We start from the raw sequence: 17,618 nt of genomic DNA on the forward strand, positions 1-17,618 counted from the left end.
TACCCATGATGCTCATTTTCCTATAGATAAATGAAGATACTTGTAATATGGAAATTTTACTCCTTAAATATCACCCTTTAGACCTGATGCCGTTGCTGGCTTAAGCAAAAGATTACTAGCCCCAAAGCCGCCCAGACTACCCTTTGCCAGCATCAGCTCTTTTCAATATTCATAGACAACTAGAGGAAAATCATAGGTGGTTGCCATGGATTCTAAAGGCAAAGCAGCCTCTGCCAGAGCTGCTTCTCTTTGTTTATTTTTGATCTTTATGTAGCTAAGGACATGAGAGCTACCTTGAATTCCTGTTCTTCTTTCCTCTACCACTTTCAAGTGCTGGGGTTACAGGTGTGTGCTGCCACCCCCAGAATAGACAACACTGTTTGAAACATTTTGTGCCAAACGTTTGTCATAATAAGTCTAAATTAGAGATGACACCATAACCAGTTCCATCTTTACCAGAGGGATTGCTTGTCCCCTGGTGTTCTGGCCAAGGGATAGTTGTGACTGATGCTGAAGAGAAAAGCTGTGTTTTTCCAAAACATAAACGTGAATGACTGTGATTATTCTATGAAGGAGGTATGTGGTTGGTCTAAATGTCTCTGATTGGTCAAAAACATGCGGTTATTACTGGTCCAAATGTACATTCTTGATGTATAGAAACAGGCTGCTCGGGCTCTCATTAAGACACTTCTGCCTTCCCTAGTATTGTAGCATGATATCAGGTAAAAGTCTTTTTTTTTCCTCCCTTTAATAGTGTGGGCTGAGCTGATAACAACCCAGAGCACAGAGCACTAGTAACAGCAGATACAGCAGAACAGCCATGGCAGTGACAGCTGAGTATTTCGTAGGCAATCTTACAAAAGCAGCAAGGCAGCCATCACTTTTCAAGTGAAGAGACTGTGATGGTCTTGGTGGTGGGCACAGTAGCAGACATAACAAGAGTAGTGGACTCTGAACTTCTAAATGATCTAGTTCCAAAATTTCATTTGCTGTTGTATGGCTCCAATGGTCTTGCAGAATCTCTGTCAGAGTCTCCAGGTAAAGAATCTTGATGGAGAACCCCCACTACACACACACATATTCAGAGTCTGTAGCTGTGTGACAGGAGTCAGGTATCCAGTTGTTTGGTAGCTGAAGAATCAGCTGAGCAGCTTAAGAGTGGGCAGGGCAGTAAGAAGAAGAGCAGGAAAGAGAGGAATGAGAGCCAAGACTGAGGATAAAAGGCTATAAAGAACAATAAATGAAAAGCTGCAAGTCCTGGTCACCACAATAGTTCCTGAGTTTTCATACTTTCAGGGACAAAGATGTCAGATCCTTGGCTAAGAGCTGTAGCATAGGCTGCTGCCAAGAGTCCCGAGGCACTAAAGATGCAGATGCCTAAGTGCAGTATGAGGACTTAACACTAGGGATGTACTGACTCCCACATCTGCCTGACCACAGCTGCTACTGCAACTAAACCCACAACTGAGACCTGCTGCCAACCAGCACTCGAAGAGCTTGTCTATACACAATTTCTCTTTTTCCTTTTGAATATTTTTGAGATTATATTTTAATTATAATAGTTCCCCTTTTACTTTCTTTTCTCCATGTTCTCTCATACACCCTCACTGTTCTCCAAATTATGGCTTCTTTTTTTCCTTGTTATTGCATATATAATATAATATAATATAATATAATATAATATAATATAATATAATATAATATAATATAATATAATATAATATAATATATATATTTCTAAATATAACTTGCTCAGTCTATAAAATGGCTACCTGTGTGTATGTTTTCAGCATTTATTGTTTGACATTGGACAAGAAATTAGTGTGTTCTTCCCTGAGAATGGTCACCTTTCCTACTCCCAGCTTTACTCAGTTTCCTGTAGTTCTTTGAGTAGAGTTGAGGCTTTGGAGGCCTTTCTTTGTTCAGTTTGGTATGTTCATTGGTGTCATCCTTGTTCAACTTATATTTGAGCTGTCATGGTGGTGAGATATTATGAGTGAAGCTTCTGATATTACAACTACCCTAAATTTCTATCTGAAAGCTTCAGCCAGTTGATTGTGGATAAGGCAAAAACTTTTGACTCCTTTAACTTTACTTCATGTTTAAATATCCCATGACTTAGTCATGCACATTTCAAATCTCAGTCTATAGAAGTACAAAATAGATTGCTTTCACCCCTCAAGACACAGGGTATTTCTAGGGAGCTACTAATCTTGTTAGAAAAGGCAGGCAGAATCCAAAGAGGTCACGGATTCAATGTTTTTTTTTTCTGGATGATATTATATTCCTTTGTACTCTAGCCTTGTCTTGGTCCGTGAAGACCTGTTTGGACCACATTACTGCCAATTGCAACTAATAAGACTTTCCCAGCACTGGGCAGCTCCATGAGGATGCCAAAAATTCAGAGAGAACTGGGTACTTCCTCTGAACATAGAAGTGCTTCTTTGTGTAGCCTACTCTGGGAGCCCAGGACAAGTGTCAGAGGACTATTTGATGAGCCCTGGTATGCAGAATATTGCAGCTAGAGGAAGAAAAATGAATCAGAATCATTCAGGGTGCCACGTGGTAAAATTTGGTTTGAGCCATTGAATAGAGTAAGACTTGATGCCTTCCCAGAAGAATAAACAGTGACAAGAGCTCAAAGATACCAAGGTCTATCTATGGCACCAAAGTGGAAGGCTTGCTGACATCTCTTTCCACTACCTGAAGACTGAAAGGCATTTCAAGTCAAAATGTCCATTGGCTATCACATAAACCATGCTTCTGCACGTGGAATTGCAAGGAAAACCCACAACACCATCACAGGAAGTGTAAAATCAAAATATTCTGCTCTCAACAAAAAACATTGTTCGAGTTTGATATCTATTGCTATAGTAAGTATCAAGACTAAATCAGTTTGGGGAAGAAAATGTAAACTCAGCTTAAATTTCTAAGAAACAGTACATCACCAAAGGAAGATAGGACATAGCCTCAAGGCAGGAACTAGCTAGGAAACCATAGAGCAACACTGCTTCCTGTCTCGCTTTCTCTTGTTCAGGTAGAGCCAGCATTTGTACAACCCATGATGACCAGTCCAATTGGATAACCAATTGGTATGCTTTTCCCTGGGAAGGACTAGCTCATTTTTAACATTCCTTAGTTGCCTATAGCTCTTTGTGTGGGGTTAAGGCCTTGTGGTTTTTCCCAGTCCATGTCAGCCTGTATGCTTTTGTTCTTGTTCAGTTGATCATAGGAGTTTTCTTAGTGAGGGCGAGGACTACACTTTCCTGTGGATGTAATGATAAATACTTGTTATGTAGTTAGAGATTCTGCTGGCTTAGTAGAGTGGCAGTTGTAGGTCCTACTCCAAGATTCATGACTTCACTAACCCTGGCTAGTTGGCTATGTTTGTAATACCAGGTATGATTTCTCTCTTGTTGAACAAATCACTTTATCATCATCATCATCATCATCATCATCATCATCATCTATTCACTTTACATCCTGTTCACTTTCCCCTCCCAGTCACCCCCTCTACAATCCCTCACGTTCCTCCCTCCACTTCTCCTTTGAGTGGGTGGGGGCCCACCTAAGTATTCCCCTACTTTGGCATATCAAGTCTCTGTGAGGCTAGGCACATCCTCTCCCACTGAGGCCAAACAAGGCAGTCCAGCTAGATGAACATATCCCATGTACAGACAACAGCTTTTGGGATCACCTCTGTTCCAGTTGTTCAGGACTCACATGAAGACCAAGCTGCACATCTGCTACATGTGCAGGGAGGCCTAGGTCCAGCCTGTATATGGGTAGAACAAATCTTAAGTCCACTTAGAGAACTATTGGTTATTGACAAGGTATGAGTATCACTACTGCACCCTTAGGTTTGTCATGACATGTTGGTCATTTTTATCGTTCATAGGCATCCTAGCTGGGTAGGAGTTGTGGTTGCTTCTAAGATCTGAAGTATATAGTGTCTTCAACAATAGGGAATTATCTTTTAACTCCAGGGGGCAACCAAGGGCAATAGTAATAGCCTATAATATTTGAGAGTCTTTTGGACAATGCTGACCAACAACTCAAAAGATAGCTTCACATGCCTGGTGTTGAGATTTTTTGTGTGTGTGTTGTCAGTCTTTCTTGGAGGAATCACTGTCAGCTCAAATGAGCAAACTTCATTTAAAGTGAATATGTATATTTATATGCGCACTTAAATATAGGTATTTTAGGCGATATGGTTTTAGGTGAATTTGGTTTCTTATGGTCTTTTCAGATATCCATTATTATTTACCATCGTTCTGCATTTATCTTCCTCCATTTCTCTATTAGATACTCTGCATTATTCCCATTTTTTTCCAACCTGATTTCTTGTAGTTATACCAAGATATATACTCATCTCTGACGATTTGTAACTAGGAACCACAAATGAGAGAGAACATGTAGCATCTATTTTTCTCGGTCTGGGTTACCTCACTCAATATATTATATTCTAGTTTGGTCTATTTACCTACAAATTTCATGACTTAATTTCTCCTTATATCTGAATTGTATTTCACAGTGCATATGTACCACATCCTTATTATCCATTCAATCAGTTGAACAGCAGTTTGACTGTTTCTATTTACTCAGTATTGTGAACATGGCTAAACAAATACCTAAGGAGTGGGATGCCAAGTCATTTAGGCACATGCCAAGGAGGAGCATAACTGGTTTTTATGGCATATTTATATTCAGTTTATGTAGATTCTTCACACTGATTCCCACCAACAATAAAAGCATTTATTTATCTCCCTTTCCTGACATCTCCTCTAGCATTTGTTTCTGGTTGCTTTGTTAATCTTTGACATGTTGTTTGGTGTAAAATGAAGTCTAAAAGTTACTTTGATTTTCATTTCCCTAATTGCTGTGCATGATGAACATTTTTTGAGATACATTTTAGCCATTTTTTTTGAGATCTCTCTGTTTAGGTCCTTGGTAGGTTTTTCAAATGCATCATTTGTTTTTAAAGCCCTTTGTCTTTTGAGTTTTTAAAAATATATTCTGAACATTAACCCTTTGCTAGATATATAGCTGGAAAAGCTACTTTCCCATTTTGTGGACTACTGCTCCACCCAGCTGATTGTTTCTTTAGCTGTGCAGACCTTTTTAATTCTATGAAGTCCCATTACTGAGTTGTTAGACTTGATTTTTGAGCAAATTGACTTTTTTTAAAAAAAAAATTGACATTTTTTTTAAAGATGCACTTTCCTACACCTATATTATACCATGTAAAACCAAGACATATTTCTTATAGAAAGCAGATAGATGGATTTAGTGTCTACATACATTCAGCCAGATTGTGTCTTTTGATGTGAGAATTAAGGCCTTTAACAATTAAAGTTATTATTGAAATATGTTTGTTATTTGTGGTTATTAGGCTGTTAGTTTTCTGGTATTGTTTTTATTCTCAGTGAAACTTTGTGGATTTGTAATTATATTTTTCTCCTCAGTCTCTTGGATATGCACTTTCTTCTCTTCAGCCTGAAGCAATGCTTTCTGTTTTTTCCTTTGGGTTTTATTTATTGGATATAATTTTTGGTTGTTTACATCATAAGAAATTTTTATTATTCCTTCAACTATGGTAGGTAGTCTTGTTGGCTGGGTAGATTAGTTTCGGTTGGCTATTATAGTCTTTTAGGACTTGGGATGTATTGTGTCAGGTTCTTCTGGATATGAGTGTTTCCACTGAGAAATCAACTGTTACTCTGATGTTTAAAAACTCTTGCAGCTCACAGGCAACCACTTTGGAAATCAGTCTGGTGGTTCCTCAGAAAATTGGACATAGCATTGCCTGAGGACTCTACTATGCCACTCCTGGGCACATACCCAGAAGATGCTCCAACATATAACAAGGACACATGCTCCACTATGTTCATAGCAGCCTTATTTATAATAGCCAGAAGCTGGAAAAAACCCAGATGTCCTTCAACAGAGGAATGGATACAGAAAATGTGGAACATTTACACAATGGAATATTACTCAGCTATTAAAAACAATGAATTCTAGAAATTCTTATGTAAATGGATGGAACTAGAAAATATCATCCTGAGTGAGGTAAGCCAATCACAAAAGAATACACATGGTATTCACTCACTGATTATTGGATATTAGCCCAGAAGCTTGAAATACGCAAGATTCAACTCAAAGACCACATGAAGCTCATGAAGAAGAAAGACCAAGTGTGCATGCTTTGGTCCTTCTTAGAAGGTGTAACAAAATACTCAAGGGAGCAAATATGGAGACAAAATGTGGGACAGAAACTGAAGAAGGGACCATCTGGAGACCATACCACCTGGATATTCATCCCATGTGCAGTCACCAAAGGTAGATGCTGATGTGGATGTCAGGAAGTGCATGCTGACAGGAGCCTGATATAGCTGTGTCCTTAGAGGTCTGTCGGAGTTTGAAATATTCAGAGGTGGATGCTCAGAGCTAACCATTGATCTGATCAAGGGGTTCCCAATGGAAGAGTTAGAGTGAAGACTGTAGGAGCTGAAAGGGTTTGTGGCCCCATGAGGAGAGCAACAATACCAACCAACCAGAGCTCCCAGGGTCTAAACCACCAGCCTGGGAGCACCTAGGGAGGGATCCATGGTTCCAGCTGTATATGTAAGGGAGAATGGCCCTGTCGGGCATAAGTGGGAGAAGAGATCCTTGGTCTCATGAAGGTTGAACACCGTGTGTGGGGGAATTCGAGGGTGGGCAGGTGGGAGTTGGGCGTAGGTAGGGGCACATCTGCAGAGAAGCAGGAGGAAGGGCAATGGGATAGGGGGTTCCTGGGTGGGGTGTGGGAAATGAGGTAAGGGGATAACATCTTAACTGTAAATAAAATATCCAATAAAAAATACAAAAAAATTCTTGCAGCTTTTAATATACTTTCTTTGTTATCTATAATTTGTGTTTTAACTATGAGATATTGTGGGAGTTTTCTTTTCTACTATTGTCTATTTTGTGTTCTGTGTGCTTCCTGTGTCTGTATGGCCACACCTTTTCTCAGATTGTGAATCTTTTCTATAATCTTGTTGAAGTATGATCTTGTTTATGGTGTTGATTTAGGATTCCTCTCTTTCTTATGTGCCTACAATTTGAAAGTTTGACCTTTTTATGTCATCCCCCAGTTTCTGTATGTTCCTTTTCTGTGTTTTATTTTTTCATATTCTTTGCTAATTTGGTCTAAATACTCTACTTTATCTTCTAGTCTTGATATTCTGACCTATGGTTGGTTCATTTCTACTCGCGAGACTTTCCATTGAGTTTTCTAGTTTGTTTATTGGATTTTTCCAATCCATTTTCATTTTACCTTGGGTTGTCTTTAATATTATTCTTCATTGAATTCTTTTCATAATTTCCATTATGTTTGTATTTTCTTAGGCATAACTCAGATGTTTATTCTCCTTAAATTCTTTCTCTTTATTTTATTGATTTGTTTTGTTTGTGTCTTCTTTAAACTCCTTGAATCTTTTGATGGAGTCTTTGATTGTTCTTTTAAATTCTATGTCTGGAGGTTTATCTAAGTCAGTGGTTCTTAACTTTCCTAAAGTTGCTGTTCTTTTTTTTTTTTTTTTGGTTTTTCAAGACAGGGTTTCTCTGTGTAGTCCTGGCTGTCCTGGAACTCACTCTGTAGACCAGGCTGGCCTCTAACTCAGAAATCTGCCTGCCTCTGCCTCCCAAGTGCTGGGATTACAGGCGTGTGCCACCACTGCCCGGCTAAGTTGCTGCTCTTTAATACAGTTCCCCATGTTGCAATGACCCTCAACCATAGAATTATCATCATTGCTATTATTTCATTCTGGCTGTAATGTTGCTACTCTTATGAACTGTAATGTAAATATATGTATTTTCTGATGGTCTTAGGTAATTCCTGTGAAAGAGTCATTATATCCCCAAATGGGTCATGATCTACAGGTTGAGATCAGTTGATCTATGTAATTCTCATTGGCTAGTATTTCTATAGGATGTGGGTTTTGATGCAGAAAAATGGATACATTGATCAATTGTATAGAATTGGAGAGGCATATATTTTTTCTGCTTCCATAATGTGTATGTGTGTTTATATATGTAGAATATCATAAGGATTTTGATTGGGATTCCAATGTACTTGTAAATTGCTTTTGATAGGAAGGCCATTTTCATAATACCAATTCTGCCAATTCATGAGCAGGAGATCTTTCCATCTTCTTATGTTTTCCTCAATCTCTTTTCAGAGACTTAAAGTTTTCAGTGTAGTGGTCGTTCACCTCCTTTGTTAGGGTTAATCCTCAGTATTTTGTTTTTTGAGAACAATTTGAATGAGAATGTTTCTGGAATTCTTTCTTAGAATGTTTGTTATTGGTACATAGAAAGTATATTGATTTTTATAAGTTAATTCTGTATGCTGATACTTTTTGGAAATTATTGATCATTTCTAGAAATTTTCTGGTGGGATTTATGGGTTATCTTACATATAATATCCTACCCTTTTCAAATACAGAGTTTTATTGTTTCAGTTTATATTGTTATTTCTTTGATTTCTTTCTTGTATTATTGCTATAGCCAGAGCTTTGGGTATTATATTGCAAAAGAATAGGGATAATGGACAGTCTTGTTTCATTCCTGGTTTTAGTGGGACTGCCATTTAAAAATGATAATAGTTTGGATTTCTCATATATAGCCTTTATTTTGTTGAGATATGCTCCTTCCAGGACTTTCATGACGTAATGTTGGATTTTTGTCAAAGGCCTTTTCTGCATCTATTGAGATGATCATGTGATTATTGTCTTTGAGCCCATTTATAAAGAAATTATTAAATTTGGAAACTTTCTTATGTTGGATCATTTTTGCATCTGCAGAATATAGCCAACTTGTTAATAATGGATGATCATTTTGATATGTAAGCATTTTATTGAATATTTTTGAAAATATATGTTCATCACAGATAGTGGTCTGTAGTTTTCCTTCTTAAAAAATTCTTGTTGTGTCTTTACCAGCTTTTGGTATTAGAGTAAAATGGCATTGTAGAAGGAGTTTGGAAGGGCTTCATCTGTTTCTGCATTTTTTATTAATTTAGGAAATATTGCTTATAACTACTCTTCAAAATTTTTTGGTAGACTTCTTTTTTTTGGAGTTGGTCTATTAGTCAGTGTTCTCTGGAGGAACAGAACTTACAGAATAAATGTAAGTTCCTACTTAATCCTTTAATTTGTTTTTATTTTTTCACATTCTTTGATGAGTGGTTCAATTCTTCTACTGCTTTATCTTCAAGCTCTGATAATATGACTTGTACTTTATCCATTCTACTCGTAAGGTTATTCTATGTTTTTTCTAATTGTCATTGAAAATTTCAATTCCACCTCATTTCAGCTTGAGTCTTCTTCAGTGTTTGTATCTGAATTACTAAATTCAGTTTCAAGTTCTGAATTGACTTCATCATTTCATTCAGTTGTATATTTGTGCTTTCTTGATCAGCGCTTGGGTGTTTATTGTTATCCTTTATAATTTTAATGAGTTGTTTCTCATGTTTTCTTTAAACTCAGTGAATTCTTTGATAAAGTTTAAGATTGCTCTTTTTTCTTTTTTTTTAAAGATTTATTTTATTTATTCATGCATATGAATGCTCTATCTGCATGCACACCTGCATGCCGGAAGAGGGCATCATATCTCAATATAGATGGTTGTGAGCCACCATGTGATTGCTGGGAATTGAACTCAGAACCTCTGGAGAAGCAACCAGTGCTCTCTCCAGCCCCGAGATTGTTCTTTTAAGTTCTGTGTCCTGTAGTTCATGTAGGTAATTCTCATTGGAGAACATTTCTTTAGGACTAGTGGATTTGCTGAGAGACATGTTTTTGCAATGTCACCTTGGTATGTGGACTTCTTATTTGAATTGTGTTTGATGTGAAATTATATCTTGCCTTTGGTTGGAACAGTGCAGGAGCTCAACGCACAGAGTCAGTGAGGCTAAGGGAACCAGTGAGTTCACTGCATGACTGGACCCAGGCCAGAAGAAGCTGGTTTGTTAGCTGCATGTCTGGAGGAGAAAGGCCCATGAGTATGCAGATGGCAGGGGTGGGTGGGGGGAAATCTTGTTGCTATAATTTAGATCTGACATGTCATCAATGGCCCACGTGTTAAACTCAGTTTGCTCAGTTTTGAGCTAATGAAGAGGTGGGAGCTAAAATATAAGGCCTATAAGCAAGATGGAGATAGTGGGAATACATCCTTTCCCTGTTTCCTGGCCACCTTGAAGCAGTTTGTTACCATGTACTTCTACTCTGATACAATGTCTCACTGTCGATACACTAGAGTCTTTAAAACCATGAGCCAAAATAACTTACCCTGGTGTCTTTGATAGAAACTGTGGTGGTATTAATGAGAAATATCTCCTACAGATTCATGTATTTGAACACTTGATCCTTGGTTAGTGATACTTTTTGGAGAGGTTGTAGAAACTTTGGGAGGAGGAACCTTTCTGAAAGAGATACATTATTGCAGACAGGCTTTGTCGAGTATTTAGGGCCTCACCTTAGTTCCAGCTTGTTTTCTTGGGTTTGTGTTTAAGGTTGAGAATGTAATCTTTTGGCTTTTTTTTTTCCTGCCACCATACCTGCTTCTTGCTACCATTCCCCCACCAACCGACCCCATAACCCAAATAGAGTCTTATCTCTCTGTAACCATAATCTGAAACAAACCCTTTCTTCTACAGCTTGTTTTGGTCCTGTTATTTTATCACACAACAGAAAAGTAACTAATATAGAAACAGAAAGCTGACTACCTAGTGCATATTAGGAGAGAAGTTAGAATTATGATGAGATGACTCACAGATTTTGGTCTTGCATAATTGTATGAGTGCTATTCACCAAGGGAAGAAAAGACAGGAAGCTATGAATTGACTATTCATTTAATAGTTTTGATTACATTGCTCTCTGAATCAATTATTTTCAATTTGCTGCAAAGATAATTTGAGGGTCTTTGGAACAGTGTTTTAAAACTTCCATTATTGAGAATTTCCTACCTTCTCTGGCATCTCTCTCATTTTGAGTGCTTACACCACATCCGTTCCCTCAGATGCACAAATTATTTGTCTTTCCTAAAATAAAATCTCTATTAGTGAGCATTTGTACATTTACACAAATTTGCTACCCATTTGGAGATTACAAATCATATATAGCTTAACATATTGAAATTCTACATATTTTTACAAGCCCATTGAAAATGTTACACTCCTAGAAATATTCTAATTTCTAAGTTTGGATGAATATCTTTTTACTCTATATGACCATAACATTTTATCTATGCTATAAGTGAAAGTATTTACTAATTCATCCTGGTGACTGTGTCTCTCTGCATAGTCTAAGTTCTTTGTGTCTAAATTAATACTCAATCTAAGTACTTGTCTAATTGAATGAATTCTTCCATGTGTCTTTAAGTAAATCCCTCTTCTTTTTTAAGTCTTAGCAGTAAATTTTGTTCCTAAACGATTTCATATAGGCACCTTATATTTTTGTCCCTTTTCTACACACTCTCTCCGACTTTCCTAATGCCCATATCGGCTCTCCTCTTCCCCACATCTCTTTCTCATGTTTATTAGTTCTAGTTCTATTTACTGTACCAAATAGTTTAGTACTAGTTAATACTGTATGATCCTGAGCTTGGAACTAACCCTCAGAGTCTAGTAGGATAACCAGTGGGTACACAGCTGAATAGCATGATTTCGTCCCTCCAGAATCTAATAAACAGATCAGGTGTATGTGGCAGAGCCCCATTGAGTCCTTTCTCCATCAACTTCTGGCTGATGGAGAGAGGCAGGTCTTCTGTAGACCCAGTGCTAGCATACACGGTCATTGTGAGTTGGTGGTTGCCATGTTCCTGTACTACCTCCTGATTAGAAGATGGAATTTTGCACCTGTATTCCCCCATCTTTCTGTCTCCTCTGACTTAATGTTTCCTGAGCCTTATGTGGGGTAGTATAAATGTCTTCTCTATGGCCAAACCCTCAACTATCCTTTTTTCTCAATATCTTCAACAGTCATGGGTTTTTGCAATGATCATAATTCACAACAGTTTCTGTGTGAATATACACAGATATTTAGGGGGTAACATGAGGCCATGTCAATTCAACTAAGCAGCCATCTCAGGTTTGTTCCCTTTACCTAGGGTCTTTAAATGGGTTTTAAATGAGATTTACAGTATCAGGAATGGAATCTTTCTTGTAAAGGAAGACAGAAATCTAATTATGGAGCAATTGATTACCTCTATAACAATGATAACACCATTTCACCAGGAGTTCATCTTGCCTGGCCACCTGGCTAGTATGATAGTTTGTAAAGTTCATGACTAGATTAGTCTTTTGACACCTTTACCTCATAAAATCCTGCGAAGCATCATTTGGCACCATAAGAGCAACCAGCAGGGAGGAAACTTTCATCAATTCTGACCTGATATCTCGATGCTTTGTATCCATGGTGTCTGGTATCTACGGCAACAGGAACTTGGCTCTTTCATGTGGGTAGTGAAAGCCTGTATTGTTTTTCAATTAACTGGAGTCTTTCTTATCTCCTTTCTGAGATGTTCCCCACTTGACTGTTTTAAAAATATGTACTCATTCTAATTTTATGTACAGGGGTGTTTTGTTTGCATGTATATATGGGCACTATCTGCATACATATACAAATCTGATGCCCACAGAAGCCAGAAGAAGGTATCAAATCTGTAACTGGAGTTACAGATGGTTGTGAACTACCAGGTGGGTGTTGGATACTGAACCCAGGTCTTCTGAAAAAGCAGTACATGTTTTTAGTTGCTGATCTATCTCTCCAGCTCCAGTCTTAGGATTAAAAATTTACCCATTGCTTCTAGAGCCCACATTGTCTTGTTTTAGGTATTTTTACCTACAAATTCTTTTTGGTTTTAGGTTATGTTACAGGATAGCATGTTATCAAGTATTTTTTTATAGAAAGATAATCCCCTGGCTTTAAATAGATATGTACATGCAAATATGAACAAACTTAAAAAAATACAAACCCTTGGCTAACAAGGGGGCCTCTGGGAACCCCTCTGTCCTTCCCCCTCACCCAAGGGCACAGGGCATAAATTTGCTTTTTAAAAATTAATTAATTTTGGCCATCCTTGCAACAACAAGCCTGAAGTTAGGTGGCTTACCCATAAAGTGAAAATCAGAGGGAAAAATCAGTTTCCACTCTTGAGTTCTGTATCTTCAAAATTAGGGATACATGCTTTTTCTTTTAGTTAGAATATCAGGGTAAATGGGGGGGGACTCCTGAAATAGATTAAGAAATAAGATACATTCATTTAAAAGGGGGTGTATTTCATCTGCCCTAAGAGCAAATGATAAGATAAAGGCATATAAACCCCAGAGAAATCCCCAGTTCCCACACCTCAGAAACACATTTTCTGGACTAGGTCCAGACCCTAAGATCTTTGCTCTAGCCACCTCCTATTTCTTTGGTATTGTCAGAAAACAAGATTCAGTTCCTGGGTGTTGGGGAAGAGGGAGAAGAGGTCACGGACTTCCTCTAAGCACTGAGTGAACAATTTAAAATGTTTCCCTTTTTAAAGTATTTTAAAATAAATCAAATTGCATCCTGTGCTGTACACAGCCCTTTTGACTCCCTGACATTGATTTGAGGAAGGAAGAGAAGGGGTGTCATCGTTGGAAGGGCCGTCTCACTTTCTTCCGCCGTTTAGGTTTGGTTTCTCTCTTGGGTACTGAACTGTTGGGCCTGGAGGTCGAAGTTGTTCCAGGGCCAGGGTGAGGTGCGGCAAAGAAGTTCCCATTGGACATCGGCCTTGGAGGTACTTGGAAGATCCGGCTCAAAAAATCTTGAAGGTCAGCAAGAGGGGACTCTGGAGTGGCCCTCTGTCAGCCACTGGCGCCTGGTACCCGAGAACCAAATGAGATGTGGTAAGGAACTCTGTGGGTATCTGGGCAGATGCCCGCATGCTGGCATCCAGCCCACTCTGTGATGTCATACACCTTTCCATCCATTATTGCAAAGTAGGTGATCTTGAGGCCCAACATGCTTGACTCTGCCCAGAAGTCTCCTTTCTCAGCAGGATGCAGCCTGTTACATTCAGCACAGTATTTGGCACTCTTGGGTTCCTGGCCCGTTTCAAACTTCCTATGCTTTCCTTGACATCTGCTGCACATCATAGCATTCATTGCCTCCTTGAGATCATCTTGTAGCTTCGACAGAAACTCATTCACTGACCGGTTGAGCTCATTCTTTGCCATTCGTTTCATCTCATATTCCTTCCGCCTCTCTGGGTTGCTGACAATGTCCCAAGCAGCCCGCAAAACTTTGAAGGCCTCCTCAGCCCGGGGATGTTGATTTTTATCAGGATGGACCATTACTGCTAGCTGCCTATAGGCCTTCTTTAGTTCAGTATTGGATGCTGTAGCTTCCACCCTCAGCACATGAAAAAGGTTTAGTTCATCCCCAGGAACCCCAGCCATGGTCAAGAGTCGGGTCACTTCCTCTTCAGGCTGGTAGTATTGCCCTCTAGCTACAGGTGCACTGCCCTGTTTCTTAGTCCTCTGCTTGACCCAGGGCAGCTCCAGCCAAACCTCACTGAATTAACCTTACCAGCAGCTGCCATGACCTGCTATCTTTCAGCAGAGTCAAGCAATGATGCAAGGCTGGAGAATCCAGCCAAGAGAACAGCCAAGCGGTCTTATCCCTCCAGCCTAACCGGTTGCCCAGTCCCACCAAAAACCTCCAGCCCAATTGTAGACATCCCAAAAAGAGGGCTAGAGCCAGGAGGAGAAAGCATCCACTACCCTAAGAATACGAGTGAATAGCCTTGCCTCACAAAAGAAGCTCTGACTTAGAAACAGGAATGTCACGCGGGCCCAGCCTCCCAGTCTCCTGGCCCAGACTCCCACCTAGACTCGAAAAAGGTCCAGGTAACTGCCTTTCAGCTTCCTACATGCGTGAATGAGATGGCCACAAGTTTCCACATACTCTCCCACAAATACTAGAAGTTCAATCAGCCACCAGAAGCCTGCCTATCCAAGCTGACATAGTTCCTCTACTCCCCACAGTCCCAGGCCTCTGCCATTATCTGTCTGACTTCGTTTTCAGGTCAGCGGATGACGACCTGAGGCCTTGGGTTCTCTGTGTCCACTATCCCGAACATCCTCCTTGGTCAGAAAACGGTGCCTCTGCCTCCGGAATGGGGGTTTCTTTCTGCTGGGCACACATGAAAAATCACTGGGAAATTTAAGAGGTTCCTCATCATCATATTCTTCTAACTCTTCATCTTTCCCCAAGGCTGGAGAGGTGCAATGGTGGCAAAGGCTGCTAGAAGAGCCATCTCCTTCCTCGGAATAAGTGCCTTCTGGGACTCCAGGGCTTCCCTGGCAGTTACAAGCAGATGGAATGGAAAGAAAAGAGGACTCCCATCCTCCTGGTACCCAGTCTCATTCTCTCTTGAGAGTTCCTGGTCCACTCCTGACTCTTCTGAACATGTCTCATCAGGATACCCTCCTTCTCTAGGTGGTCCTGGACCCCTTGGAGGATCATGCCTTGGATCCGACCAGTGGGCTGGGTTTGGAGGCTGTGTGTACTTAGGGCCAGAGTGCTCTTTGAGGCATTGTGTACCATTAGGAGCAGTCTCTGTCGAGTCCCTGAGTCCTGAGAATGAAAGTATTTCGGGGTCCACAGAGGATCCTGATGTACTGAGGGAGGAACCACCATTGTGGTGGGCTCCGCACACTGTTTCTTCCGGGTGCTTCTGGGCCATGACCCCGGGGCTTCCTGAGGATTTTAGGTCACTGCCATCATTGCCGAACAGCGGCGTTAACACCTCCCCCATCAAGCAGCTGCGCCTGAGGCCAGGGGGAGCTACAAGAGCAGCTCCCCTGGCTCCTCAAGTATTTTTTTTTTAAATCACACTACTTTCATATTGTTTGACCCTTCTAAACTTGTGTTTACTTGTCTTCTCTATCCTCTACCATTTTTCTGTCTCAATATTTTTAGTCCCCAAATTTCTCCTACCACTATGTGATATTCTCTGTCCTGCCTTAAGGTTCGAGGCCATTGCTGTTTCTTTGCAAGTATCTTGGGTTCATGAAGTAAGCATACAAAATAGAAGCGTTTAAGAGTAGGAGCCACATACAAAAGAAAACATGTGACATTTGTCTTTCTGGTTCTGGGATATCCCAATCAGTATATTTTATCAAATTCCATTCATTGTTTTTGTAAATTTTTTATAATAACTGAGTAATATTCCATTGTATGTATGTAGCATGTTTTCATTATCCATTCATCAGTTTATAGGCATCCTGGATAATTCCATTCCCAGTTTTTGTCAAAAAGCTTCCTTGAACAGGGATGTGCAAGTTTCTCAGTTGTATCATATTTGTTCCTTAGGGTACATGTCTAGGACTAGTATGACTGAGTTCTATGGCAGATGTATTTGTAGGTTTTTTAAAAAAGAAATTTCCAGTCTGATCTCCAAAGTAGCTGAACTAGTTTACACTCTCACCAGCCATGTACAAGGATTATTCTTTACCTACTGTGATGGTATTTACTGTCATTTGTAAACAAGTGTTGTTAATTTCCTACCATGTCAGCATTTGTCATTTGTATTCTGATGCTGGCCATTCTAAATGCAGTGAGAAATGAGATGAAATGCTGAGTAGTTTCAGTTTGTGTGGCCATGATGGTTAAGGATGCCGAACACTTTTCAACGTGTTTCCTAGACACTTAAAATTAATTAATTAATTAATTAATTAATTAATTAATTATGTGTAGGTTTTGCTTGCATATATATTTCTGCACCAGGTGTATGACTGGTGTCTGAGCAAGTCAGAAGAAGGCATTAGATCCCTTGGAACTCCAGTTATAGATGGTTGTGAACCACCATGAGGGTGCTAGAAAGTGAACCCAGATATCCTGCAAGAGTGAGTACTCTTAACTAACCGTGGAGCCATCTCTCCAGCCCTAGGCATTTGTAATCTTTCATTTGAGAAATGTCTGTTTAATCCCATGGCTGGTTTTAGTTGGATTGCTTATTTTGTTCACATTTAGTTTTTTGATTTCTTTGTATATTCTAGGTATTAATCTTTGACTAAGTGTACAACTGACAAGGTCCCCCCACCATTTTTGGGTTCTCTCTTTACTTGATTAACAGATCAGGATTAATCCTTTGAAGAAAGGTAGGGAAAATAAACTCACCTGAAATTGTGAGCTTAACTAGAGAAAGGCAAGAGGATAGGCCTAGTGCACCACCATGTAACAGTATCAAGGTAGCATGTGGAAAAAGATTCCAAGGAGTTGAAGAAATTCTGCACTAAGGCTGCAAGTATGTAATAGTAACTTTTCTATGTCTTTAGAAATTATTATAATAGGTAGGAGGGCTATTTGAAATAGTGAATATGCCAGTTTCACATTAGAAGCATAATCAATAACCCTACCTCTTTATTACTTTCTGTTTTTTAAAATTAAATGTCTTCTCTATTTTCTTTAATACAAAAACGAACATAAACATAATAATAGGAGCCAGCATTTATTTCACAAAGACCAATAGAATCTATGTCTGACTATCACTGAGATTCAGCCTTTTAGGGGGTGGGCCTGATAGCAGTTGTCCTGGTTATGGGC

At 39.4% G+C, this 17,618-nt stretch overlaps 1 pseudogene; it reads right to left on the reverse strand.

Moving 5' to 3' along the window:
• Positions 1-13,657: 13,657 nt before the first annotated feature.
• Positions 13,658-15,756, reverse strand: LOC114626823 (annotated as a pseudogene).
• Between the last annotated feature and the right edge of the window lie 1,862 nt (positions 15,757-17,618).

Source organism: Grammomys surdaster, unplaced genomic scaffold (assembly GCF_004785775.1).
Source record: "Grammomys surdaster isolate TR1022 unplaced genomic scaffold, NIH_TR_1.0 240, whole genome shotgun sequence".
In the NCBI taxonomy this organism is placed as follows: domain Eukaryota; kingdom Metazoa; phylum Chordata; class Mammalia; order Rodentia; family Muridae; genus Grammomys; species Grammomys surdaster.